The sequence below is a fragment of the Equus asinus genome, unplaced genomic scaffold (assembly GCF_041296235.1).
Source record: "Equus asinus isolate D_3611 breed Donkey unplaced genomic scaffold, EquAss-T2T_v2 contig_3, whole genome shotgun sequence".
Classification (NCBI taxonomy): domain Eukaryota; kingdom Metazoa; phylum Chordata; class Mammalia; order Perissodactyla; family Equidae; genus Equus; species Equus asinus.
The window spans coordinates 545,630-572,581 of NW_027224960.1; the positions used below are offsets into that span (position 1 = coordinate 545,630).

At 42.9% G+C, this 26,952-nt stretch overlaps 1 pseudogene; it reads left to right on the top strand.

Annotated features, from left to right (window-relative positions):
• Positions 1 to 352: 352 nt before the first annotated feature.
• Positions 353 to 26,358, top strand: LOC139043586 (dehydrogenase/reductase SDR family member 6-like; annotated as a pseudogene).
• Positions 26,359 to 26,952: the final 594 nt, after the last annotated feature.

Genomic DNA, 26,952 nt, shown 5'->3' on the forward strand with positions numbered 1-26,952 from the left:
TGTTTCGCGGCTCTGCCGTCTTCCACATGCGACTTCTGCCTCATTCCATCTTGAACACCGCAGAACGGCACGTAGTAGACACAAACGACAGGGACTGAGAGGGGTCAAAGCCAAGGGAGTGGTTTCCAGTCCTGAGCATGCTGCGGGGGCTTTTTCCGCTTTTCACCGTTTACTCGGAGTTAGCAGTTCGACCTGAGCTCCACTAGACGGCAGCACGTACACACATTGAGTATACCAATGTGCGAATCCTTAAAGACTCAAGGAAACAGAACCAGCAAACTCGGAAGAAACCTGAACTACACATCCCAGCATTCATCATTAAGCGCCTGACTTGTCTGCACGAAGGTCGGTCTCCGTTTGCCGCTCGCGCAGTGACCTGGAGGACGCCATCCACCTGCTGCTACTCTAAAGTAAGATTTCCTGGTATTTTTTCAATGAAACTTTAAATGGACTGGGAAAAGGAAATGTTTAATTTTTATGTGTTGCTTTGCTCTGCACGTTACTTATTTCAGGAAATCTTAGCAGTTAGATCAGGATTAGGGTGCATTTGGAACTCTGGTATCTTAAGTTTTTCAAAATAACCAAAGAAGAGAGGATTTTTCAGTGAACATTTTTCTTCCGGGCTCATGAAGACAGAATTCCCGAAAATGCTCTGCCTCTGATAACGAAAAATTAACACTTTGATTCCAGTGTTTACAGTAAGAAAGCCATCACGTTTGCTTTTCATGTTGGAATTTACCATTTCAGGCCATGTTTGCAACTCATTTTCCCAAAAACTCTGTTTTAGCGTGGCAGTGCAGTTGACCTAACAGTAAACCTTCGGCTCCAAACTCCGGGCCCAGAAAGGCGGGGAGGCCGCCCGGAGCCCGGCGCCCAGAGCCGCGGGGCGCACGGGCTCAAGTCACAGCGTTTGATCCGCACGCTCAGGACTGGGGGTGGGTAAAGGTTCCTGGAGTCTCTCATTCCTAAAGTACATATTGAAAATATCTCAACTCTCCCCAAGTTTAAAGTGAGTATGAACCTCTCGTATAAGAAGGGGGAAAACCAGTGAAAATTTCGTTGCCTCAGAGTGGCTGGGCTTCTTGGTGGCTGGCGAGGGCGGCCGCGGTCGGAGCGCCTCGGGCAGCGGCGAGCTGGTCCCGGAGTCGGGCGCCGGCCGCTCAGGGCAGCGCTGGGAGCAGAGGGAGCGAGCGCCCGGGCAGGGGCGGGGACGGCGGGGCACCCCCTGGAACGCCCGCCTCCTGTCCGCGCGTGGACGCCGCGGGCCCCGGGCGGCCGAGGGCTGGACGGCAGGGGTCCGGGCGACACGAGGCCCGCTGGACCGGCTGGTGGGAGGCCCGGGTGCGACGCCGGCTGGGACGCGGGAAGGAGCGCGCGAGACCGGGCCACACCTCGGGCCTTCGCCCCGCGCCCCGCCTCCCCCGGCGCGCCCGCCCCCGCCTGCCTGACGCCCCCCGGCGCGCCCGCCCCCGCCTGCCTGAGGCCCCCCCACCCCCACCCCGCCCCGCCCCCCTCCCCCGGGCGCGCCCGCCCCCGCCTGCCTGACGCCCCCCCGCCCCGCCCCCCTGGCGCGCCCGCCCCCGCCTGCCTGACACCCCCCCCGCGCGTCCGCCCACGCCTTCCTGACGCCCCCCGCCCCCGCTTGCCTGACGCCTGCCCGCGTGAGCGCCCCCGGCGGGCGGAGCCGCGCCTGGCTGAGGAGCACGGAGTGGGGCTCGGGAGGAAAGGGCTTAGGGGCCCAGGCCGGAGAAGCCGCCTGCGCCTTCTCGGGCGCGGTGTGTGTGCGCGCGTGCTGCTTGAGTGCGTTCGCTCAACGCCCTCCCAGCTCGTTTCCCTGCCTTTCCCATCCTGAGGGGGGAAGACGGCGCCCCCACATGCCGGCCCCCGCGGCTGCTAGGGCTGGCGGGTGAAACGTGGGCCGGGGTTCTGAGCAGGCCTTCCTTCTTGGGTAGAAAGACCTTTGGCTTTTGCTCCTTCCCTTGGTGTTTTTTGGCGCGGATGCGGATATGGTGCCTTGGGACATAGCAGCCATGTTGTGACTTGGCGCGAGGTCAGAGGCACACGTTGAGAACAGCAGGATGGGGGAGAGAGCCTGGCTCCTTGAAGACCACCTCATTTGATCATCGTTTGACTCCTCGCCACCCCGACCTCAGCACTAGCCGTTCCGCGCGCCCTGCAGTCGGCACTGGTCAGACCTGATGCACGCCACCTTTCCCCCGGTCACAGTGTCTCAGTCCTGCCTGTCAGAAGTGACTGACTGTGGCTGTTAAAGCGTTAACTCCCGCCGGCTTAAGCTTGAGAAGAGGATCGGCAGCGTTATGGGGAGGCCTGCGTTTCGTCTGTCTCTCTCACCTGGACCAGGCCACATCAGTTTCCTCATCTGTAAAATGGGGGTATTGGACATGATTTGATTTTCCGGTTCTTTTGTTCAGTGACTTTCTGAGGCCGATGGTGAAATCTTTCCAAGGGACAAGGAAAAACCACAGATGAGAGCCAGCCCTGATGGCTTAGTGGTTAAAGTTTGGTGCACTCCACTTCAGCCTCCTGGTTCAATGTTAGCTTAGGGCGAATCTTCCCCTGCAAAAATAAGAATATAAATAAACTAGAAATGATTGATGGTGCAAACCCAACGGAAGTTTACAGGACAGAAAGCAGGAAGGACATGCCCAGTGGCATAGCAGTGCGTGCAGGCACAGCGGGGAGGATGGGGAGGGGAGGACTCCACCCCTTCTGGATCAGCATTGGGTTCTCAAAAAACCGAAAGGTGGGTCAAGTCCAATGTCTGTCTCTTACTGAGTATCAGTTGAGTGGGCTGTGCCAAATGGTTTTGATGTACAAAGCTAGGTATCTAGAGTGGGCGCTCTTGGAGAATTCTCATGGTGGGAATATTTGTGCTGAGGTGCCATCTTCAGGTTCTTAAAGGAGTACATTGAACCATTCATTCTAGATGTTACTGCATAGGACCATGTCTACAGTGCATGCCATTAAATACACGTGTCTGTAGATTAAACCGCAGGTTCCGTTATGGGTCGACTTGATGGGAAGGTCATCGTCCTGACAGCTGCTGCTCAGGGGATCGGCCGGGCCACTGCCATAGTAAGTTACTATCTCTGTTTGCTTCCTGCCTTTGGAGGTGTTGAATCACGTGGACAGATCCCATGGCTGTTTAATTCTGCTCTACTTCTTTTTTTTATTGGCTTTTGTGCTTCTGTTGTCTTAAGTTACAAAAATAAAAGTTGCTACTCTTGATCCCAGGCAGATGAAGCAAGGCTTACCTCACATATTTATTATGTGACGTCTCATAACTTTTGACGCTGAGAACTTATTTCTTTGCCTCAGTTTCTCTGCACTGTAATAAATTTGTTACAGCGGGCCTAAAGGAGTACATAGCCCTCTGAAATCACCTCAGTTCAGACATAGGACTCCAGAGTTCTAAGACTATCAGGTTACCTTTACCTTGTAATTTATAGCAGCTTCTTGCACATTATAGTCCTCACTTGAGCTAATAATGCAGCTTAACTGTAACGGTAGGATTAGTTTGATATTTGTGAAAACACTAGTATACTCTTAGGAGGAAAAGTGTTGAAATAACCCATTTTTCTCATTATTTGGGGTTTAGTCACCTGCTCAGAAATGGAATAAAGGCTGTCAAATCACAGAATAGTAGTATTTTGAGAGGTGTTAATAACAGAATCCTAGTTTTTTAAAAACACGATTGTATTTGATGTTACTAAAAGGGACAAAGTCAGATGACAAGCACAATGTATGTCATGTTGTACTAATTAATGATAAAAATAACAATGGGAAGGGCTAAGTGAGACTAGATAGTTTGAAATTCCACCCATGTATAAGGAAAACAATGAAAATAAGATAAAGGGAGAAAAGGCTAAAGGATTTTCTATTCATGAGAGCAGCTTAACCAAGTAAACAAAGGATTCATTTGTGTGTTGTCTTCCAGGCTTTTGCAAGAGAAGGTGCCCAAGTCATAGCCACAGATATCAATGAGTCCAAACTTCAAGAACTGGAAAAGTACCCGGGTAAGCAACTCAGCAGCTTGAACTTGGGATTCAGAGTCCATAAGGTATTATAAAAAACAGTACTCGTCTGCTGAAAGAAAATTACTTGGCTGGTCAGCTCCACCGGCCTTCTTCTTAGAGCCTGATTCTTTGATATCAAATCTATATTCTGTGAACCTACAGACAAAAATCTGTATACTTAAATATATAAAAGTTGTATACTTAAAATTTTTTTTATCCAGCATGTTGAAGGATTCAGTACCTAATTACAAAGTTGTATGTGAAATTTAACAGTTGTTGCGTTAACTTTTAATGACAACTTTCACTTCTGTGCCCTACTCAGCACAGTGCTGTCCAGTAGGAAAATGATGTGAACCACGTGTGTGATTTAAATTTCCTGTGGCTACATTTAAAAAGTAAAAAGAAACAGATGAAAATTAATTTTAGTAATGTATTTTATTTAACTAAATATATCTAAAATACCATTTTAACATACTCAATATAAAAAAAATTTATGGAATATTTTACATTCTTTTTTCATACTAAATCTTTTAAATTCACGTGTGTTGTACACTTACAGCGCATTTCAGTTCTGACTAGCTGCATTTCAAGTGCTTAGTAGCCACATGTGCCTGGTGGCTACCATATTGGAGACAGCTCAGCCCTAAAGTCACATATGATCAGAAACCCTAAGAGAGTATGCAAATTATTTCGCTGTGTATCACCCCTTACTGCACCACACTGAACTCAACTCCAGCATCAAAGGACTTCAACTAGAGTTCCTCTGAAAGAAATCAGAACAGACAGCTCATTTGAAAGTTAATTCTTCCAGCAAAATAGAACAGGTTATATAATCAAATGCAAATTAGCACATTGAATTCATGAACGGAATTAGACTATGCTATTTTAATTATTGGATTGTTTATTTATTATTGGAAAATTATTTAATTTTAATAATAGGGAATTTTAACTCCAAGTCAGAAAAACGCTGTTGTACTGAAAAAGTATTGAAAAAGTACTAAGGGAAGAAAGTCCTCCCAAAACTTTCTCCCCTTTCTCTCCTTTTCTATGTTTATAATCTTTTCTTTCTATATCTATAAAAGAATAATAAACCATATTTTTTTTAAAAACATTAAAATAGTGACTTTCTTTTATTAGAGAATGTTTGGGGTTTTTTAGTAACTATTACAGTGTGTCTCTGAGATCCAATGCTGGATCTCTCATGTCTAGCTTTCAAGTGTTTCATCCCTTCTCCTGGCCCCTCATTTCTTCTCCTTGCAATTTAGTGCAGAAATAAGTGATTATACCCTTGACTGACAAAGTTGTTTCCAATAAATAATGGAATTGACATGAAGGTAAAGTGCACAAATGGAAACAGTCTCCTGTCTCACTGCCCTGCCCTTCCCTACCCCTCACTCAGATAGGATTCAGTGTTCCTGGGGCAGTGACTCGCCTCTGGGGAAAGAGCAAGCCTGCGCTCTGTTATTACTGCTGGCTCACTGAGAAGCATCTAATATAGATCATTCATACTTCACTGTAAAGTCTTTTCTCAGAAAAGGCCTTTAGTATTCAATTTAGAGAGTGAAGAGAAAGGGAGGGAAAGAGAGGTGTGTTATTGGGAGTTCAGGATGGGGAGGATTTTAAGATTTTTATTAATGAGATTCTTAAGATTCTTAAGACCCTACCAATGGTCAACAATCCTATGAAGGCAAAATGGACAGATACTGTAATCTTTGTACTTCAAAGCAGCTACATCTACAAGACTAAACATTTTTTATGGGTATAAGTAAATAGTTTCCCTTGTTTTATGTTTCAGGTATTCAGACTCGAGTCCTGGATGTCACAAAAAAAAAAACAAATTGATGAGTTTGCCAATGAAATTGAGAGAGTTGACATTCTCTTTAATGTTGCTGGGTAATTCATAACTTTTTAATTTCATTCTCCTCACAGAAAGTTTTCTATGTCTTTTATTAAAAGAAATTTGATAATATGGCCAAATTATTCTTTGTGAACCCTAATATATTCCTTAGGAAATAAAGCTGGATTTTGGACAGAATTTTTGTTACAAGTAAGATTCAGCAAGTAAAACAGCCATAGAAGTTGACATGTGCTTGGGGCCTAAAGGCACTTAAGGATACTCAAGACAACTGCTACCAATCCAACGCTGTTGATCTACCTAAGGCTGGGGACAGGCTCACACCAGTGGACTTGTCACTGATGTTCCACTAAGACTTATAAAATAAAATTAAAAACTGTTTTCCAGGAGTGTCTTTAAGGCAAAGTATATCTGCCAAAAACTGAGCACTCAGTTTATTGAAATGCGAATGTTCCCCATTTGTTGGCACAACATTCTGGCAAGTTCTTTCTACCTCCCAAGCGCAGCATTTCTTATTAGGACAATTAATCCCAGCAAAAGAAGTTTCACTCTGTTGCTTTATATACAGCACAAAGAGAATGGCTTAATTGAACTTGATAGAGTAGTACCAAACTTGCTGAACCATGCTTGAAGGATGAGAGACTGGAGCTGGAGCAGCCCCATGTGGAGCAGCTAGTGCTTGTGCTCACTCTCCCTTTTCAGGCATGACAGTAGAGATGAGGACAGTTGAGGCTTACGCAGGACTAAGTAGATAGAGTCTGATGTTCCACTTTTCTTGTGTGGTGTTAACGTTTATACTGTGGCATTGATAGAAAAATCCTAGAGCCTTCTTATGTATTTTTATGATTCTTCCTAATCATGTTTCAGTATGAAAAAAGTCTGTCTATTCATAGTTTATCATGTGTTACAATGTATGGAAATTAAAGCAACAATTTATGATTATCTATTTTATAAATAATCTGCTCATCTTTCATAGAAGAATATATTCAGAACCATGAAAAAATCAACTAGCAAAATTATTTTTTGAGCATCTATTAAATTTTCAGCAAAGTAAGGGATATAGAAATATAGCATGTGGTTCTTGCTGTCATTTGATTGAACTGGAAGTACAGTGGTACATGGGAATCACAACTGACAATATTTTATAAGTAATTACATAATTTTGGTCCAGGGGACAGTGAAATCAATTAGGACCCCATTGTTATAAAGCTTCCTTGAGGAAATGTGACTTGGAAAATAGCAAAGGCTATTTTGAGGGTTTTCTTTTGTTCTGCTTTGTTTACTCAGTATGTCAGAACTGTACAGTAGCGATATTACTTTGCTGCCCTGAGATGGTGAGATACTTGTTTTCCCTGCAACTTTGATTTCCCTTGAGAATGATAAGTTCTTGCCACCTGAGGGCACTGCTGCTCTTGAAATCAGAGTCCACTGGGGCAAGTGTCCTCAGTTGTTTGTAATGGCGTTGATATTTCCTGTGCATTTGGTATAGAGCTTCTTATGTTTGGGGGCTCCAGACACTTGCCGCCTTCTTTTAAAAGAAGGATCTTGTTTTCAAATAACAAATTTTTTACCTTAAGTTGTTGAGACACTTACTTACCTAATGTACCAAGTGATACTATGTTTGAATTGTTAAAAGTCTTGGTTAGGGAAGGGACAATGGTCTAAGTCAATAAATGAAAATAAAAATGAAAAGGAAGTGGAATAGAAATCGTTTTTAATGATAATTTTTCCCCATTGTTTAATTACTCTTCCAGTTTTGTTCATCATGGAACCATCCTGGACTGTGAGGAGAAAGACTGGGACTTCTCAATGAATCTTAACGTCCGCAGCATGTACCTGATGATCAAGGCCTTTCTTCCTAAAGTAAGGTGACCACCACCAGGATGACCACCACGTTAGTCTCCAGGTTTCCATCCTGGGCATCCAGAAAGAATCCTCACATGTGCTGAAGAGTAATGGTAGTTAACGTAATGACTAACATGTAGTGAACATAAATACCAAGGCATTTAGTATAAATTAATTCGTCTGACCTTCCAGTTCATCCATTCAAAGAATATTTATTAAGCACTTTCTACATGCCAGGCTCCATTCTAGGTGCAGAAGACAAATCAGAGAACTAAACAAAGTCCCTTCTGTCAGGGAACTTCCATTTTGGAGAGGTGAGACAGGATAATATGTAATCAAATAAACATATAACATGTGAGGTAGTTATAAGTACTATGAAGAGAAAAAAAGCTCAGTTATTAGAGAGGTCCCAGAGGGCCTCACTGATAAGGTGAGATTTTCATAGAGGCCGAATGGAGCAACGGAGCTAACCATTCAGGTGTTTGGGGAGAAGCTTCCAGGGAGAGGGACAGCAGGAGGCCTGTGGGACCAGAACAATCCGATGAGGTAGGTACTACTTTGTCCCATTCACTGTACAGAGAAAGAAACTAGGAGGTTAAGTAACTTGCCCAAATCACATAACTAGCAAGTGGTTAGAGCTAAGATTAGGCACACGCTCTCAGGATGGATGTACCCCACTGCTTTTCTGTACCTTGAGTACCCTCCTTACTCTCCTGTCTTTAGCTGAGCCACTGAAGTTCCAGAGAGGTGAGAGACAGCATGTGCTGAAGAGAGAGTATTCCTCCTGAGTCTGCCACCCTTGAATTCTCCAGCCTTCACACAGCTCATCAATGTTTTTCATTTTGTTATACAAATAAGCTTTAAGTACCTTTTGATACAAAGCACCACACCAGGTGCTCTAGGGGAGACAGGTGTAAATATGAAAAATGTTGACTTCAAATGAGCTTGTAAGCCAGCAGTGGCAGACAGCACGGGCTCAGACAATGGACGGGTTGACTGAGTACAGAACCAGCTCAGTTCAAGGTTGTAAATTAAATCCTAGTGAAATGCAGAAGAGCCATTCTTTCCATCCATCCCTGCTGGATGAGATGACTGGAGTACTGAATGCTGCCCTGTGCGGGGCAGGAGAAGAGCTTTTTAATGGCGCAGCAGGACTGATACTTTGCTCTGAACATTCAACCTAACGTCAAGAAGGATGCAGATGAATGCTAAAAGGAAAGTTAGAGAAATTGACTTAGTAACAAAGGAATTTGTTTTTAATCTATTTGTTTAGTGCCTAGAAGGGATCTTTGGGTGGGCCCACAGATTGTTGAACTAGCAAATTTTTTAAAAATATAAATTGCCTTTTTTACCTATCTGGAGGTGATGAAAATCTGTTATTTGGAACTTGGATGCATTTTTTGAAGGCTGGTCCTTAACACAGGATTTGGGGAGAAGCAAAGGCTGTGGTAAAAGGGGAGAGCGTCCGTCACAGCTGGTGAGACGTGTGAGACTCATTTGTAAAATGAGCTTGTTCGTGTCTGCAGTGCTTCACGAGTATCAGTGAGGAACGTAGGTGTGAGGCACAGTGGAGCTGAAATTTACACTTGTAAGTGTTAACTTTTAAAATATCGAACAATAACTTGCAAATTAGTGAGTTTGCCTGTGATTTAAAGCACCTTAACAATAATCCATATGAAACAATGACACTCGTTTGTAAAAAACGAAAAGAAAAAAATCCCCCAAAATATTAACCAGTGGGATGGGGAATCAAAAGGAGTCAGTGCCACTTGTTAAGGTGACCCTAACCAACCTGACCCCAAGGTCAGACTCTGGTGTCAAAAAACCTTCGGCACAGCCTGAGCTCTGCCCCTAATTCGCCAGGTGCCCTAGGAGATGGTACTTAGGCTCTCTCAGCATGTGTTTCTTCTATTTATTTATTTACTTTTTTTTTTCTAAGATTTTATTTTTACTTTTTCTCCTCAAAGCCCCCCGGTACATAGTTGTGTACTTTTAGTTGTGGGTCCTTCTAGTTGTGGCATGTGGGATGCCACCTCAGCGTGACTTGATGAGCAGTGCCATGTCCACACCCAGGATTCAAACCAGCAAAAGCCTGGGCCACCGAAGCGGAATGCGCAAACTTAACCACTCAACCGCAGGGCCAGCCCCATGTTTCTTCTGTTTAAAATGAGGGTGATAGATTACACAATCCCTTCCAGCAGTAATTGTCTAGGATCCTCTTGTGTTCGTTAACCATGACACACATATACCCAGTTAGAACTTTCCAGAGGAAGCCAGGATTTGGAGTCCAAGCAGATCTGCAAGGTCAGGTGGTCAAAATATAGGAACACTTGTAGGAAATTTCTGTTCATGGATAGACATTCCAAGACTGAAAGATCGGTCAAAAGGCAGAGGACAAATTGAAGATTCTGTAAGAGGTCAGTGCAGAATCCAAGGTCCACTAGAAAAGAAGATCCATTACGACAAGGATCTGGGGAGGGCTTGGATGTTTGGGGATTTTTCCTCCTTTGCTGTATTGTAGAAGAGTCCCTAGCACACGGAAGTGCTTAGCAAATGTTGGTTGAATGAGTAAGTGAATCTAGGTTATCAGTCCAGGTTGGGGTCAGGCATGGAATCACTGAAGACCCAAGGAGCCAAGGTCTGCCAAGTTTAGGAGCTGAGTTCTGGTTGATGGGGACAGAAGAGCTGAGTCAGAGTGGGACTGACTAGATACAGCTAGAGGAGATCTTTAGAGACCTTTGTAGCCCTGCCTGAGCTTCTGGAAGATCAGTCCTATGTGGCCTTACTATGTACAGACACTCCACTTTATGGGCCACAGAGGGCTGCTGCTTGGCAGGCAGAGGGAGCATCACACGGGACAGCAGGTTCTGAGCTGGGGGTAGGAAGGCAGCATGGAGGGAGGCAAGGACTTTGGGCTGGAGAATCAGCAGACAGGCCCAGCCGAATGTATGGTACCAGTGTTGGGGCAGCAGTAGCATCTCTAGGCGCGAAATTCTAGTTTGCCTGAGAGATTATTGCATTTCAGAAGATTGGAGACTGAACTCACTTAATAGCCCATTTTTATATATTAAGTTGGGCTATATGTATTAAAAATGGATTATGTATGTTAATTATATTTCAATAAAACTGGAACAATAAAGTAAAATGGGTTATTTGCTAAAATGGATAAGAAAGAATAATTTTAAGGCTTAGTTTTCAACACCATTCTACTCTACTAATTTTCCTAGTGTTTTTTATGAGGACCCCATTTCATTATGATTCTCTTTATTTTATAGACACACAAGTTGAGTTAAATATATTCTCCCCTCCATCTTCCTTGACTTGGTGGGTCACCTCAGCCTCTCCCGGTGTCCTTCGCTGTCTCCAGCACCATGCCATAGGCTGGTTTCAGACTCTCTGCTTTTAGTATGATTGGTAGCTAAGTATCAAAACGGAAAGTAGGAAGATGACCATAAAGAGATGTATAATCTTGGCAGCCTCATCCCTGATCCATTCGATCATTCACCGTCTCCATTCCTGCCTCTGTCTGAAAGCTACTGGAGAAACTCACCCCAACGGAAGTGACTTTTTTCTCTAGACCCTTTACACTGCCTCTCAAGACTCTGCTCTTTTAGAAACTTCACTTGATTTTCATGATAGAGTATATCCTGGTTTTCCTTCCTCTGTTCTCTAGTTGATATTCTCCCTTTTCCTCCTGGCAGTTATTTGAACTCTTCCCCACTCTCTCGTGGCCACCATCTCCCCTTGTTCTCTATAGTCATCCTCCCAGCCTCTGACTTCCATGAAAAGTTAGTGCCCATTAGGCCCATTCTCTCAACCTCTTGCTTCTTCCTCCAAAACGTTTATGAGTACCCATGCCCTTGCATGTACATAATATTATCTTGAAAACATACGTATATGTTATAATTAATAAAGTGTAAGTTCATTGAAAACAAAACATTTTTTAAGTCATAGCAGCCTGTTTCATTATATATTCTTTTAGGTCTGGGGCAGGGCCCAGTAATCTGCACTTTAAACTAGCACCTCAGGAGATCTTAATTCATCAAAACGTATTGACCGCCTACTGTGCCCCTTGTCTAGGAGGACAACACAGCCCCAGACCCTCCTCTCTCAAAGTTCACAATTGAGTGGGGAAATCCTGCAGGACGTATTTTTAGGAAACACTGCCCTTGACAGGAGGCTGCCATCAGTGCATGTGGCCATGGACTGAGCTCTGCCTGCTGTGTCTGCTTTTACCACTCCTTTCCCGAACCACTACTGCAGCTTCCAGTCGTCTCCAGCATAGGCTGCCAGAGGAACCTGTAATCCCCGGATCTAGACATACCGCTCCTCCTCTGCACTAAGGCCTGCCTTATCTTCAGGGGAAATCCCAAATTCCTAAATTTAGTCCCTGTTGGCCTCTAAGGCCTCTTTCCTCCCAGGGCCTGCCTTCCAGCCAGACCCATCCCTTCCCCCCAGTTCCATAATAGAACCTTTATACCTATGGTTCTCATTCCTTAAAACACACTTCTCTTTTGTTTTTCTGACTGTTACTCCACAAAAATGGGGTTCTCCTACCCAATGCACGTAGAAAAAAAACAATTAATTACAGCATCAGATTTGGGGAAAGAAAAAAGCTTTATTGCTAGCTTGATCTGCAAAGAGACAGGAGGCGTATTCTCTCAGATCTGTCTCCCTGATCAAGGACTTGGGGCAAAATTTATGGGATGAAGGGCAGGGTGGTCTGAAGGGTGGAGACGGATACTTGGAGGTGAGAAATGAGGTGAGTGATGATCTGTGCAAGTGCAGTCAGCTCCATGGCTCTTCATAGGACGCATATTCACAGAATGGTGATGTTGGCATGATCTGAGGGTGGAGTTTTCAGCCCTTTGATGTCAAAAAGATTACTTAACAGGCATTTGCGCAGGCCCACTTGATGGAATGGTGGTCTTACCTGGCCTGAACTGGACAAGGGGGGACTCTCAGTTCCTGAAAACCCACTCTTATTACTCTGTTGGTAAGACGGGGTCAGTTGAACTGGTCCTGGAGGGCCCACGGTTACACTAATACTCTAGTTTTCAAAAATCGACCCACATATTTCCTCCTAGGAGCCCTCCTCTGAGTGTCCAACAGTGGATTGGCCCCTTCCTACCACCCACCACCTGTTCTCTGTGAAGGCCCATGCTGTCTCTGGATGCTGATTATGTCAGCCACCCAGTCAGACTGGCAGCTCTCCATAGGCAGGGACTGTGTCACTTATCTTTGAATCTCCTGGACCTACACAATACCCAGCCACTGTAGGTATTCATCAAATAATGTGTTCACTGGAGTAAGAGTTTTCTAACATCAGGAACACAGTAAATATGAACATTCATTTGCACTGGCTTAGAGTTCATCCTCGGTCTTGCTGATACTCTTGTGACAGGGAAGGTGGTAGTCCCCCTGGGAGATGTTCTTGCCAGTGAGAGTGTACTCTGCCATCAGTTCCCAGCAGTGATGAGGAGGTTGTTAAGACTGCTTAATAGTACTTCATGTTAACAGCTAATAAGATGGTTCTGCAAACCCAGAGTAAATGCAGATCTTTTAAAGAGGTAGTATTTTTAGCCTGCAGAGTGGCATTTTTTTTTTTATTATTTGTTTTATTTTGGCAGATGCTCACAAATCTGGCAATATTATCAACATGTCCTCTGTGGCTTCCAGCATCAAAGGTAAGTCTGTTTTCCTCTGGGGGTTGTGATGAACATACTCATAATCTTCACAAGCTAAGGGTTTTGGAAACAAGCATAGCAGATATGATAAAACTTACCCATAACTTCAAAACTGCTCTTTTAAAATTAGTATTAAGTTCCTTGTCTACCAGTCCTTTCACCTTACATGTGATCCAGTGACATTAAATGAAAGTTTGTTTTTTGTGCTCTCCCGTTTAGTTCTTCTAATGGATATGGCAGTGGAGATCAAAGTGGGAGAACGAAACATTTATTCATTTGATTAATCAAAAATGTATTGAACACCTACTGTGTGCCCCTGCCCCCAGAGAGTTCACAGTCCAAAACGGGGAGCGGGGAGAGGCTCAGGCAAACACACGTCTTCCACCATGTGATAGTTCCACTAAAGCGGAACACGCGCACTTAACCACTGAGCCACCAGGCTGGCCCCAGCTATTTCATTTTAAACTTGAAAATCCATGTGTGCCAGACTGTGCCCTTATCTCCATCTTGCACTGCAATCCTGGCCCTTCAACTTGACTTCTCGTTTAGGGCCCAGATCAACTGTCTTTGTGAAGCACCCCCCCAAGCCCACAGGCAGAGTTACTTCCCGTATTGTCACAGCACTTCATACAAAGCTCTGTTACAAAAAAAAAACAAAAAAAGAAATAGCCACTGCTGAGAGAACATTCCTTCTCTTTGCGAGGATACACACATTAAGCCTGCATGAGAGAGAAATGCAAAGAAATGCCTAAGCTTCTTGGACTTTTGTTTTGCTTTGCTTTACCCTAATTTTCTTTTCTTTTCTTTCTTTTTTTTTTTTTGAGGAAGATTAGCCCTCAGCTAACATCTGCCGCCAATCCTCCTCTTTTTGCTGAGGAAAGCTGGCCCTGAGCTAACATCCATGTCCATCTTCCTCTACTTTATATGTGGGACACCTGCCACAGCATGGCTTGATAAGCGGTGCTGTGTCCGCACCCGGGATCCAAACCGGCGAACCCCAGGCTGCCAAAGCAGAACGTGCAAACTTAACCACTGCGCCAGTTTTCTTTTTTTATCTTTTTTATTTTATTGAGGTCATAATAGTTTATAACACTGTGAAGTTTCAGTTGTGCATTATTATTTTTCAGTCACCATATGTTGCCCGCAGCCGCAAAGGGCAAGGAATGACAGGCACCGCCAAGGCTATTTGGTTGTTTCAGCAATCAAAGGTTTTGGATAAAGGGAAACAGAACAAGGAGTGGGCATAAGGGAGAACAACAAATCGGTACTTACAACATCCACACCACAATCAGCTGGGGAAGTCCCAATAGTTTGTACGGCGGGTGGGAGTGCCGATTGTCCGGGTCTGAGGCAAGGTGTCCTTTCCTCAGTGAGACTCCCAATTGTTCTATGCCTGTGACTCCCTTTTACCCTAAGGTTTCTCTGGGTTCTGACTCAGGGTTTTAGACATTTGGATATTTTGAGTTATTTCTTCTTGTTCCCACAGATGGGGTGCTTCTATCTTTTTCGTTCCCATGGATAGGATGTTTCTAAAGTCCTGTCAGGTGCCCGTCAGGGTGGCCAGCCCAGACAAGGAACATGACACAGGACTCATTCTTTGTAACTTGTGCCTTAGAGTCAGGGCCGAAGTGGCCCTGAGCCCAGACACATTCCTTTGTGTAGGGCCCAGGCCCAGTATCCTTGGAAGGTGGGGAGGTCAATGAACTCTGTGCACCTTATAAATGGTGCCTCTTCACCCCTTGTGCCCACACCCTAACCCCCTTCCCCCTGGTAACCACTAAACTGTTTTCTTTGTCCATGTGTTAGTTTTTCTTCCACATATGAGTGAAATCATATGGTGTTTGTCTTTCTCTATCTGGCCTATTTTGCTTAGCATATTACCCTCCAGGTCCATCCATGTTGTGGTGAATGGGACAATTTTGTCTTTTTTATGGCTGAGTAGTATTCCGTTGTATATATACCACATCTTTATCCATTCATCAGTCGGTGGACTCTTGGGTTGCTTCCACATCTTGGCTATTGTGAATAATGCTGCAGTGAACATAGGGGTGCATATATCTTTACACATTCATGTTTTCATGATCTTTGGATAAATACTCAGTAGTGGAATAGGTGGGTGGTATGGTTATTTCTATTTTTAACTTTCTGAGGAATCTCCATACTGTTTTCCATGGTGGCTACACCAGTTTGCATTCCCACCAGCAGTGGATGAGGCTTCCCTTTTCTCCACATCCTCTGCAACATTTTTTGGTTTTTCTCTTGGTAATTATAGCCATTTTAACAGGTAAAAGGTGATATCTCATTGTATTTTTGATTTGCATTTCCCTCATAATTAGTGATGTTGAACATCTTTTCATGTGCCTGTTGGCCATCTATATATCTTCTTTGGAAAAATGTCTGTTCGTGTCCTCTGCCCATTTTTGGATCAGCTTGTTTGTTGTTGAGATGTATGAGTTCTTTGTCTATTTTGGAAATTAACACCTTGTTGGATTTATGATTTGCAAATATTTTCTCTCAGTTGGTGGGTTGTCTTTTTGTTTTGTTCCTGGTTTCCTTTGCCTTGCAGAAGCTCTTTAGTCCAATGAAGTCCCATTTGTTTATTTTTTTCTTTTGTTTCCCTTGTCCAAGTAAAAATGGTATTCGAAAAGATACTGCTAAGACTGATATCCAAGAGTGTACTGCTTATATTTTCTTCTGGGAGTTTTATGGTTTCACATCTTAGCTTCAAGTCTTTAATCTGTTTTGAGTTAATTTTTGTGTGTGGCAAAAGATAATGGTCTAACTTCATTCTTTTGCATATTTCTGTCCAGTTTTCCCAGCACCATTTATTGAAGAGACTTTCCGTTCTCCATTGTATGTTCTTGCCTCCTTTCTCGAAGATTAACTGTCCGTAGATGTGTGGGTTTATTTCTGGGCTTTCAGTGCTGTTCCATTGATCTGTGTGCTTGTTCTTGTACCAGTACCATGTTGTTTTGATTACTACAGCTTTGTAGTATATTTTGAAGTCAGGGATTGTGATGTGTCCAGCTTCATTCTTTTTTCTCAAGATTGTTTTGGCTATTCGGGGCCTTTTGTTGCCCCATGTAAATTTTAGGATTCTTTGTTCTATTTCCACATCATTGGGATTCTGATTGGGATTGCATTGAATCTGTAGGTTGCTTTAGGTAGTATGCAAGTTTTAACTATGTTTATTCTTCCAGTCCATGAGCCTGGAATATCTTTCCATTTCTTTATGTCATCATCAATTTCTTTCATTTAACGTCTTAAAGTTTTCATTGTGTAAGTCTTTCACCTCCTTGGTTAAATTTATTCCTAGATATTTTATTCTTTTTGTTGGGATTGTATATGGGATTGTATTCTTAAGTTCTCTTTCTGTTAGTTTGTTATTAGAGTATAGAAATGCAACTGACTTTTGTAAGCTGACTTTGTACCCTGCAACTTTGCTGTAGTTGTTGCTTGTTTCTAATAGTTTTCCTATGGATTCTTTAGGGTTTTATATATATAAAATCATATCATCTGAAAACAGCAAGAGTTTGACTTCTTCCTTGCCAATTTGGATTCCTTTTCTTTCTTTCTCTTGCCTAATTGCTCTGGCCAAAACCTCCAGGACTACGTGGAATAAGAGTGGTGAGAGTGGGCACCATTGTCTCGTTCCTGTTCTCAGAGGAATGTCTTTCAGTTTTTCCCCATTGAGTATGATGTTGGCTGTGGGTTTGTCATATATGGCCTTTATTATGTTGAGGTACTTTCCTTCACTACCCATTTTATTGAGAGTTTTTATCATAAATGGATGTTGGCTCTAGTTAAATGCTTTCTCTGCATCTCTTGAGATGATCATGTGGTTTTTATTCCTCATTTTGTTAATGTGTATCATATTGATTGATTTGCAGGTGTTGAACCATCCCTGCATCCCTGGAATAAATCCCACTTGATCATGTTGTATTATCCTTTTAATGTGATGCTGTATTTGGTTTACCAATGTTTTGTTGAGGATTCTTCGTCTATGTTCATCAGCAATATTGGCCTGTAATTTTCCTTCTTTGTGTTGTCTTTGTCTGGCTTTGGGATCAGGGTGATATTGGCCTCATAAAATGTGTTAGGAAGTATTTCATCATCTTCAATTTTTTGGAATAGTTTGAGAAGGATAGGTATTAAATCTTCTTTGAGTGTTTGGTAGAATTCTCCAGAGAAGCCATCTGGTCCTGGACTTTTATTTTTTGGAAGACTTTTGATTACTGTTTCAATCTCTTTACTTGTGATTGGTATATTCAGATTCTCTGTTTCTTCTTGGTTCAGTTTGGGAGGTTGTATGAGTCTAAGAATTTATCCATTTCTTCCAGATTGTCCAATTTGTTGGCATATGGTTTTTCATAGTATTCTCTTATAATTCTTTGTATTTCTGTGGTATCCATTGTAATTTCTCCTCTTTCACTTCTAATTTTATTTGAGCCTTCTCTCTTTTTTTTAAATTAGTGAGTCTGGCCAAGGGTTTGTCAATTTTGTTTTTCTTCTCAAAGAACTAGGTCTTAGTTTCATTGATCCTGTCTACTGTTTTTTTGGTTTCAATTCATTTATTTCTGCTCTAATTTTTATTATTTCCCTCCTTTTGCTGACTTTGGGCCTTTTTTGTTCTTCTTTTTCTAATTCTGTTAGGCGTAATTTGATTGCTTATTTGAGATTTTTCTTATTGGTTAAGGTGGGCCTATATTGCCATGAATTTCCCTCTCAGGACCACTTTTGCTGCATTCCATGTGAGTTGGTATCGTGTATTTTCATTTTTATTTGTCTCCAGTTGTTTTTTGATTTCTCCTTTAATTTCTTCAATGATCCATTGGTTGCTCAGTAGGTTGTTGTTTAGTCTCTGCATGTTTATCTCTTTCCCAGCTTTTTTCTTGTAGTTGATTTCTAGTTTTATAGTATTATGGTTGGAAAAGATGCTTGATATGATTTCGATCTTCTTAAATTTATTGAGGCTTGCCTTATTTCCCAACATGTGGTCCTTCTTTGAGAATGTTCCACGTGCACCTGAGAAGAATGTGTATTCTGCTGGCTTTTGGGTGGAGTGTTCTATATATATCTATTAAGTCTGTCTGGTCTGTAATTCATTTAGTTCCACTATTTCCTTGTTGAGCTTCTCTCTGGATGGTCTATCCATTGATGAAAGTGGGGTGTTAACATCACCTGCTATTACTGTGTTGCTGTTAATGTCTCCTTTTAGGTCAGTTAATAGGTGCTTTATGTACTTTGGTGCTCCTGGGTTACATACACATATGTGTTAAATCCTTTTGGTGGAGTGTCCCTTTTGTTGTTATATACTGCCCTTCTTTGTCTCCCATTGCCTTTTTTTCTTTTTTTGGGTGAGGAAGATTGGCCCTGAGCTAATGTCCATGCCAGTCTTCCTCTTTTGTATATGGGATGCCACCACATCATGGCTTGATGGGCAATGTGTAGGTCCACGCCCAAGATCTGAACCCATGAACCCTAGGCCTCCAAATCAGAGCACGTGAACTTAACCACTACATCACCAGGCTGGCCCCATCTCATTGTCTTTTTTATCTTGAAGTCTACTTTGTCTGCTGTAAATATGGCAACACCTGCTTTCTTTTGTTTGCCATTGGTTTGGAGTATTGTCTTCCATCCTTTTACTCTAAGCTTGTTTGTCTTTAGAACTGAGACGTGTTTCCTGGAGGCAGCATATTGTTGGGTCTTGTTTTCTAATTCATCCAGCTATTCTATGTCTTTTGATTGGGGAATTTAATCCATTTGCATTTAGAGTGATTACTGATATATGAGGGCTTAATGCTGCCATTTTATCACTTGTTTCCCAGTTGTTCTGTATTTCCCTTTTTCTTATCCCGTGTATTTCAGACGGATGATTCAGTTTGGTGGCTCTCTATGATGGTTTTCTCAGTTTTCTGCTTATTTATCATTTGTGTCTCAGTTGTGATTTTTTTAGTGGTTAACCTGCACTTTGTGTACAAGATCTCATAGATGAGATAGTCCATTTCTGATAGACTCTTATCTCTTTTGACTAAGCAGTTTCCATCCCTTTCCCCTTCGCCTTCTGCATTATTGTTGTCACAACTTGTTCCATTTTGTATTGTGAGTTTGTGGTTAAAATGATGAGACTATATTTATTCTTGATATTTTCCTTCCCTTCATCTTTAATGTTATGCTAATCTGTTCTGATAAAGAGTTGCAGTTTTCTGATTTTGTCTGCCTGTTTATCTCCTTGCTGAAGGCTGTGTAAACCCTTTCTTCTTCTTTTCAGGTATGAAGGCCTTCTTGATCAAATCTTGTAGGGGGCCTTGTGGCAATGAACTCCCTGAGCTTTTGTTTATCTGGGAAAGATTTTATTTCTCCATGATATCTGAAGGATATGTTTGCTGGATAGAGTATTCTTGGCTTAGAGTTTTTGTCTTTCAGAATTTTTAATATATCATTCCAGTCTCTCCTAGCCTGTAAGGTTTCTGCTGAGAAATCCAATTAAAGCCTGGTGGGGTTTCCTTTGTAGGTGATTTTCTTCTGCTTTACTGTCCTTAGTATTTTTTCCGTGCCATTAAGTTTTGCCAGTTTTACTAATCCATGCCTTGGAGAAAGTCTTTTTACATTGATGCAATTAGGAGTTCTCTTAGCTTCTTTTACTTCTAATTCCAGCTCTTTCCCCAGGGTTGGGAAGTTTTCAGCTATTATTTCTTTGAACAAGTTTTGTGCTCCATTCTCCTTCTCTTCTCCCTCTGGAATACCTGTATTTCTGTTCACTAAATTGCTAATTTTATCCTCCGTAATATCAGCTCTGTCATTCAAGGTCTCCAAATTTTTCTTTATCTCATTTATTGTGTTTTCATCTCCAACATTTCTGATCGTTTTTTTCTTTATAGTTTCAATCTCTTTTGTGAAGAATTCTCTCCGTTCATTAATTTTGTTCCTGATTTCATTGAACGGTCTTTCTGAGTTCTCATAACTTATTGAGTTTTTTATGATGGCCATTTTGAATTCTCTGTCATTTAGATTGTAGACTTCTGTGCCTTCAGGATTGCTTTCTGAGTATTTGTCTTTTTCCTTCTGGTCAGGAGTATTAATATACTTCATACCATTCAATGGGGTGGATTTGTGCATTTGCATACTGATAGTATCTGGTCATACATTCCACCTGCCACCACTGGAGAGGGGGCAGCACCTGTGTAATCTGAGCCCACCGTGATCCCTGTCAGCCCTGCTTGTCCGAGCCTGGGCCACTTGTTGGGACTGCAGAGGCCCTGTGGGCTCTCCCACCAGACAAGAAAGCGATTATGCAGGAGCTCAGGGCTGCTGCCTGCTCCCACAGTCCCACTGAGTTGCAGTCCACCCCTTGGGGCCGCAGTGGTACTATGGGCATTCAAGGCAGCTGGGAATTTGTTTGCCTGGGTGCACAGCTCCACTGCCATCTGCTCCTAGGTCACACCAGCCATTAGTGCTTTGTGGGCAGGGCCTCCCCACTGGGTCTGAGCCTAGCCATTCCCTGGGACTGCAGTGGCTCTGGGCTCTCCCACCAGACGAGAAAGTGATCGTGCGGGGGCTCAGGGCTGCCATCACCTGTTCCTGTGGTCACGCCGAGGCACGCTCCCACCCTTGGGGCTGCAGCAGTACTATGGGCCTCCAGCTGGGAGAGCAGCTGCATGCGTGTACAGGTCTGCTGGGGGACCAGAAGAGTACTCACCTATCTCCACCACCTCTCCAGGGGTAGTCCATCCCCCTTCAAATGTATAGCTGCGCAGGTCTCTCAGGCATCCTGAGGTGCTGTGTGGGTATCTTCTGCTGATCAATGAATGACCATTTAGTTGTAGTTCGAAGAGGGAGAGACAAAGGGAACAGCTCACTCCACCATGATGCCGATGTCACTCCTAATTTTCTTTTGGAATCTGCCTAAGGTTTCTCCCAGCTGATGATGAAAAACTAAAACCACTTGTCATTTAAGTGCAGCATCTCAACACCTGAGTCTCAGTTGAGTTGTGCCGATAATGATACTATTTTCCTAAATTCAGAAACTCACCCTATTAAGGGAGAAAACCTGATATCAATTTTTAAAAAACAGTGGGGTGAGAGGAAGCATGACACTGGTTACTGGGGACACTAATTTGTGTTCCCTTTCTAGAGGAGACTGTGTTTTTCATTCCTTCACTTGTCGAACCTTCTCTTCATCCTCAGGAGTTGTGAACAGATGTGTCTACAGCACAACCAAGGCAGCCGTGATTGGCCTCACAAAGTCCGTGGCTGCAGACTTCATCCAGCAGGGGATCAGGTGCAACTGTGTGTGTCCAGGTGAGTTAGGCTCCACAGGGCTATGAAATTGTCCTTTGTGACATCCCACTTGCCACTGTGAGAGAGATCTCCATAAGCTTGTTTACTACCTGTTACTGTGGCCTGTCATTGGGACAAGTTCAAAAGGGAAAGAGTCCCATCCTGTTAAGGTAACAGTCTAACAGTCAGTTGGGAGAGAGATCCTAAGTCATCAGGAATAAGCCACTGAGGCAAACAGTTTACATGCTGCTCATGCACGTGGCGGCAATTCTAAACCACTGGGTTAAGAGACATGAGTCACCAGGGCTTACTGTTTTGGAAGCAGACCAGGGATGACTGTGTCGGGGGGAAGATGAAAAGTAGCCCATGCTCACAGGACAGCGGAAGAAAGTAAGAGGAGCCTCCCAGAACACAGGGGCTCTGCCGTGGAAATCACCTGGGTTGGCCCAGGGATAAAAAGGAGGGATTAATACCTTCCTTGATGCTATACAAAGTGAGTCAGCAAACTATGGCCTGCAGGCCAAATCCAGCCCACCGCCTATTTTGTAAATATAGTTTTATTGGAACACATCCACACCCAGTTTGCTTCTTGTATTGGCAATGACTGCTTTCATCCTACAACAGCAGAGTTGAAAACAAATGGTTCTTAACACCAAGAATATTTACTGTTTGGCTCTTCACCCAAATGTGCTGACCGCTCATAAAAGAAAGGAGAAAAGCAGAACTTATTAGTAGCAAGGACATTCAATGTGTCCAAACTAAAGCATTCAATAACCTATTTCTTAGGAATGACTTCTCATTTTCTTAATATCTGTAGGTGTGTCTATTAATTAGATATGCCCTTTCACCTGGTTCCACTGACCAAAATGAATATAGGCTACCTAAGAAGAATTACTAACTTCCTCTCTGGAAAGAAATGAAATGAACATCCAGGATCCAGGTTTTTCTCAGTAGTTCACAGCTGGTGTGGGGATTGAGGAGGGGAAGCATTGCAGTTCCCTGTGGGACCTTTCACGACCTGGAGGGTATGCTAGGATCTGGGGGGGAGTTGACGGGGAATAGGCTGGACAGCCCCACAGGAGATTCTGATGTAATCCAGCCTGGTCTCCCCTCAGGTTGAAAACCACTGATTTATTAAAGAGGGAAGACGACTATATACCTTTTGTTGACACAGAATAACCAATAACCATTTTATAGATAAGAAAGATAAGGTGCGTTTTACTTGAATCAGGCAGTCTCTACAAAGGAAGAAAGCGTTCCAGAGAGGCATGGTTTTCAGTACAGTTTTATACCTTTTTAGAACACAGAACATCCATAAAACACACCCAGGATACATATTCATCAAAGTTTCAGAGAGATACTCAGTTGCAAATTAGCAAGCAGGTCAACATGACCCTGATGTCAGGAAGGGGAACTTATCTTTAAAGAGTTCTGATACTGGTGGGCACAGGAGGGGAAGTGTGCATCCTTATCTTCAAAGAGTGCCTTCTTTTACTTTGAGATAATGCATAATGCCCTCTTTAATGGTTAAGGCAGATGTTTGATAGGCTATAAGTCAGGTGTCTTTAGTTCAAGCCAAATCAGTTTTAAACCAAAATAGCTACCCCATATACCTCAATATGTGAAAATTTCTTGTCACTTTCAAGCTACAGCATTCCCCTTATGGAGGTGTTGTGTATAATTTTTCTTGGACTAAAAAGGTAAACATCGGTAGCACTAAGAAACAGGAGGATACAGAAGAGACAGTTTCACTTGGTTTTAACATACAAACTGGTGATACCTGAGCCTAGCTGTTCTTGGTACCATTTACCCGGTGGAATAAATGGCAAAATGATTTGGAAAATGTGATTGTTTTAGCAGCTAGCCTTTTCAGAAGATTGGAAAATATGTTATCAAATTCTCTGGGACAAGGAACTAGCTGTGACTCACTGAGCCAGTCCCAGAAGGAAACATGATGGGGAATGAGTGTGTGTGGGATGGTGCTGATGGCTGTAGAGTCACAGCTGGTCAGCACGACTTGGGTAGACAGTAGCATGGTGTGTCAGCCTGTGCCATGGACACAGCAGAGTCAGGTGACAGTGGAATGAAGCAGAAGGCATAGGCTTGATCCACAGCTCTCATTTAATGGCCATTCATACTGGCCACATGTAAGATGTGACGCTCATTTTCCTCAGTGGGAGGAAGCTGTAGAAGCTGTAAGGATTTTGAGGAGAGTGTTAGAGAAGCTCAAGGCATCTTGAGCACACTGCTGGTGAAATTTTGGACTTTAAGGAGGCTGTTGATGAGAGAAGTAAGCAAAATGTTGTCTGAGGGGCTGGCCCCGTGGCCGAGTGGTTAAGTTCGCGAGCTCCGCTGCAGGCGGCCCAGTGTTTCGTTGGTTCAAATCCTGGGCACGGACATGGCACTGCTCATCAGACCACGCTGAGGCAGCGTCCCACATACCACAACTAGAAGGACCCACAACGAAGAATATACAACTATGTACCGGGGGGCTTTGGGGAGAAAAAGGAAAAAAATAAAATCTTTAAAAAAAAAAAATGTTGTCTGAAACTGGATACAAGGGGGTCTTTGTTATGTGGTTTCAGAAATTTTATCAGCACTATTGGCTGCAGTGACATGGAAGGTATAAAATGTTTCTAATGAACCAGGCAATGTAGCGAAGGCAATTTCCTCCCAGAGTGGGGAGAGTGCCGCCCCTCCGAGTAAAATGTGAGAGGAGAAAGAAGCTAAAGAAAGGGTTCTTAGACAGAAAAGTGTCAGAAAGTGCAAATTTTGAAGCTTCCCAGCCTCTCCAGAGAAATGGCAAATGGTCATAAAATTAAGGAATTATTTCTGAGCAGACCTCAAATCTGCAGTGCTGTGAGGAGCCCGCTCTAAAGATGGACCTGAAGGATGACTGCAGATCATTTTCCGTGACCGTAGGAAGACCGTGTGGCCTCCTGGAGTACTGTCAGTCAGAAAGAGGCTTCCTGAGAATTTACAGGTTACATACGTTAACAAAAAAAGTCTGGGGAACTTGCTCTGTAGGAAGGTGAACTAAGTGGGGTTGTAAAAATTTTAGTGTCATTCTTATTTTTATTTTTTTAAGTAAAATATTGTAAATTATATTTTTCAATGAAAAACATGAAACAATGTTAAAATAGGAATTTGAAGCCAATGAAAACTGGCAAGATAATGAGGAAAATTTAGAACCAAGGACTGTGACAAGCATGGAGCTGTCCCTGAGGATTCAGAGTGAACGTGACAGCAAAGAATGGTTTTGAGATCATTGAGACAATGTGGGTCCTTGTACTGGTAAAGAATTGTGTGATATTACCTAGCCCTCAGGGTTGTTGTGAGGATTACTGAGATAATACCTGTAAAACTGCATACAGTCCATAAAGTATCATGTCAGTGTAATGCGACTAAAATGCTGGTGTTTCACTCAGAGTCCCTGCCTAGTGTCATAGTGAATTGTAGTCTGTGCTTTTAAAAATCATGGAAATGCTGTTAAAGAAGTTATAAGCCTATGAAATAAAAGGGCAGGCAGAAGAGGTGAAATTGCTGTTCCAAGTTATGTACAGGATTTCTCTGGTACCTGTATCCTACGGAAAGGAAGTTTAAAGTTGAGTTGCCAATTTCTTTTTCAGTCTAAGTAAGTAACCAAGCTGAATGTCACCCTTTGATTTAGGAACCGTTGATACCCCATCTCTGCAAGAAAGAATACAAGCCAGACCAAACCCTGAAGAGGTATGTCTCCTATTTTAAATGTGTTTAAATCTTTTAGTTAAAAAAAATGCCCTCTTCCTTACGCAGAGTAGACAAATGCATAGAGACAGAAAGTAGAAGGGTAGTAGCCGGGCCTGGGGGAGGGGCCTGGGGAGTTAGTGTTTAGTAGGCATAGAGTTTCAGCTTTGCAAGATGAAGAGACTTCTGGAGATTGGTTGCACAACAGTGTGAATGCACTTCATGCTACTGAACTGTACACTTAAAAATGGTTAAGATGATAAATTTTATATTATGTATATTTCACCACATTTTCAGAAAAATTTAAAAACCCTCTACTTTAAGATTAACTTCCTGATCTGTCACAGTGTCTGTAGGTTTTAGTATAACACAAATAGTTTGAGCAGCGTAGGAGTCACCATAGTCCTGCGTGGCCCACAGTTAATAATATTAATGATACTCTCATGTATCATGCGTGAATAATCGAGGCAGCAGGCCAGTGGCCTCTGTAGATCTCTCTTGCTTTGCCTCCTGAAGGAGCTGCCAGTGAGTTCATACTTTAGCTCACACCACTGATGTCTGGTGTGGTGTCTGGTCACAGGCACGGAGCGACTTCCTGAAGAGACAGAGGACGGGAAGATTTGCAACCGCAGAAGAAATAGCCCTGCTCTGCGTGTACCTGGCTTCTGATGAAGTAAGCGCTATTCTTCCCAGGGAGGTCATTATTCTCAATCACATTGGCCCGCTATTTTTGCTCATCAAGTAATGTCATTTTACAGAGTTACAGCATATGATCGTTAAGTTGCTGCATTTACGAGGTAGGGATAAGTTCTGATTTAATTTGCTCAAAGAAAGACCACTTTGATCTGAGCCACTAACTCTTCCTCATTCAAGTTTATATGTCACCAAATCTTGTAGCAAATAAAATGGAGGATGGAAAAAAATTAAATCACTCAATTTTATGAGAAACAGTTACTTTCAAAAATTACAGTTGGGGAAGCCTTGATTAAGTGTAAATCAAACGAACCTCCAAAATCATGAGAGCTTCAGGTGAAATGGGGAGAGAGTTAACCAGATATAATTGTGTCCAGGAGACACAGAATTGGCATCTGGTGTTCTTAGTTTTACTGGAAACTTATTTAGAAGAATCCCACTGACTCTTTTCCTATGAATTTTTACTGTTTGTCATCATATATGGAAATTCCTAATTCTGTCTCTTTCCACTTTGCATCTATTTAGTAACCAGTTTCTTCCTTTTTTTTTTTTTTTTTGAGGAAGATTAGCCCTGAGCTAACTACTGCCAGTCCTTCTGTTTTTTGCTGAGGAAGCCTGGCCCTGAGCTAACATCCGTGCCCATCTTCCTCTACTTTATATATGTGGGACACCTGCCACAGCATGGCATGCCAAGCGGTACCATGTCCACACCCAGGATTCAAACCAGCGAATCCCGGGCCGCTGAGAAGCGGAATGTGCGAACTTAACCACTGCGCCACCGGGCCAGCCCCCCAGTTTCTTCCTTAATGGCTATTGTATATTTTTAAAT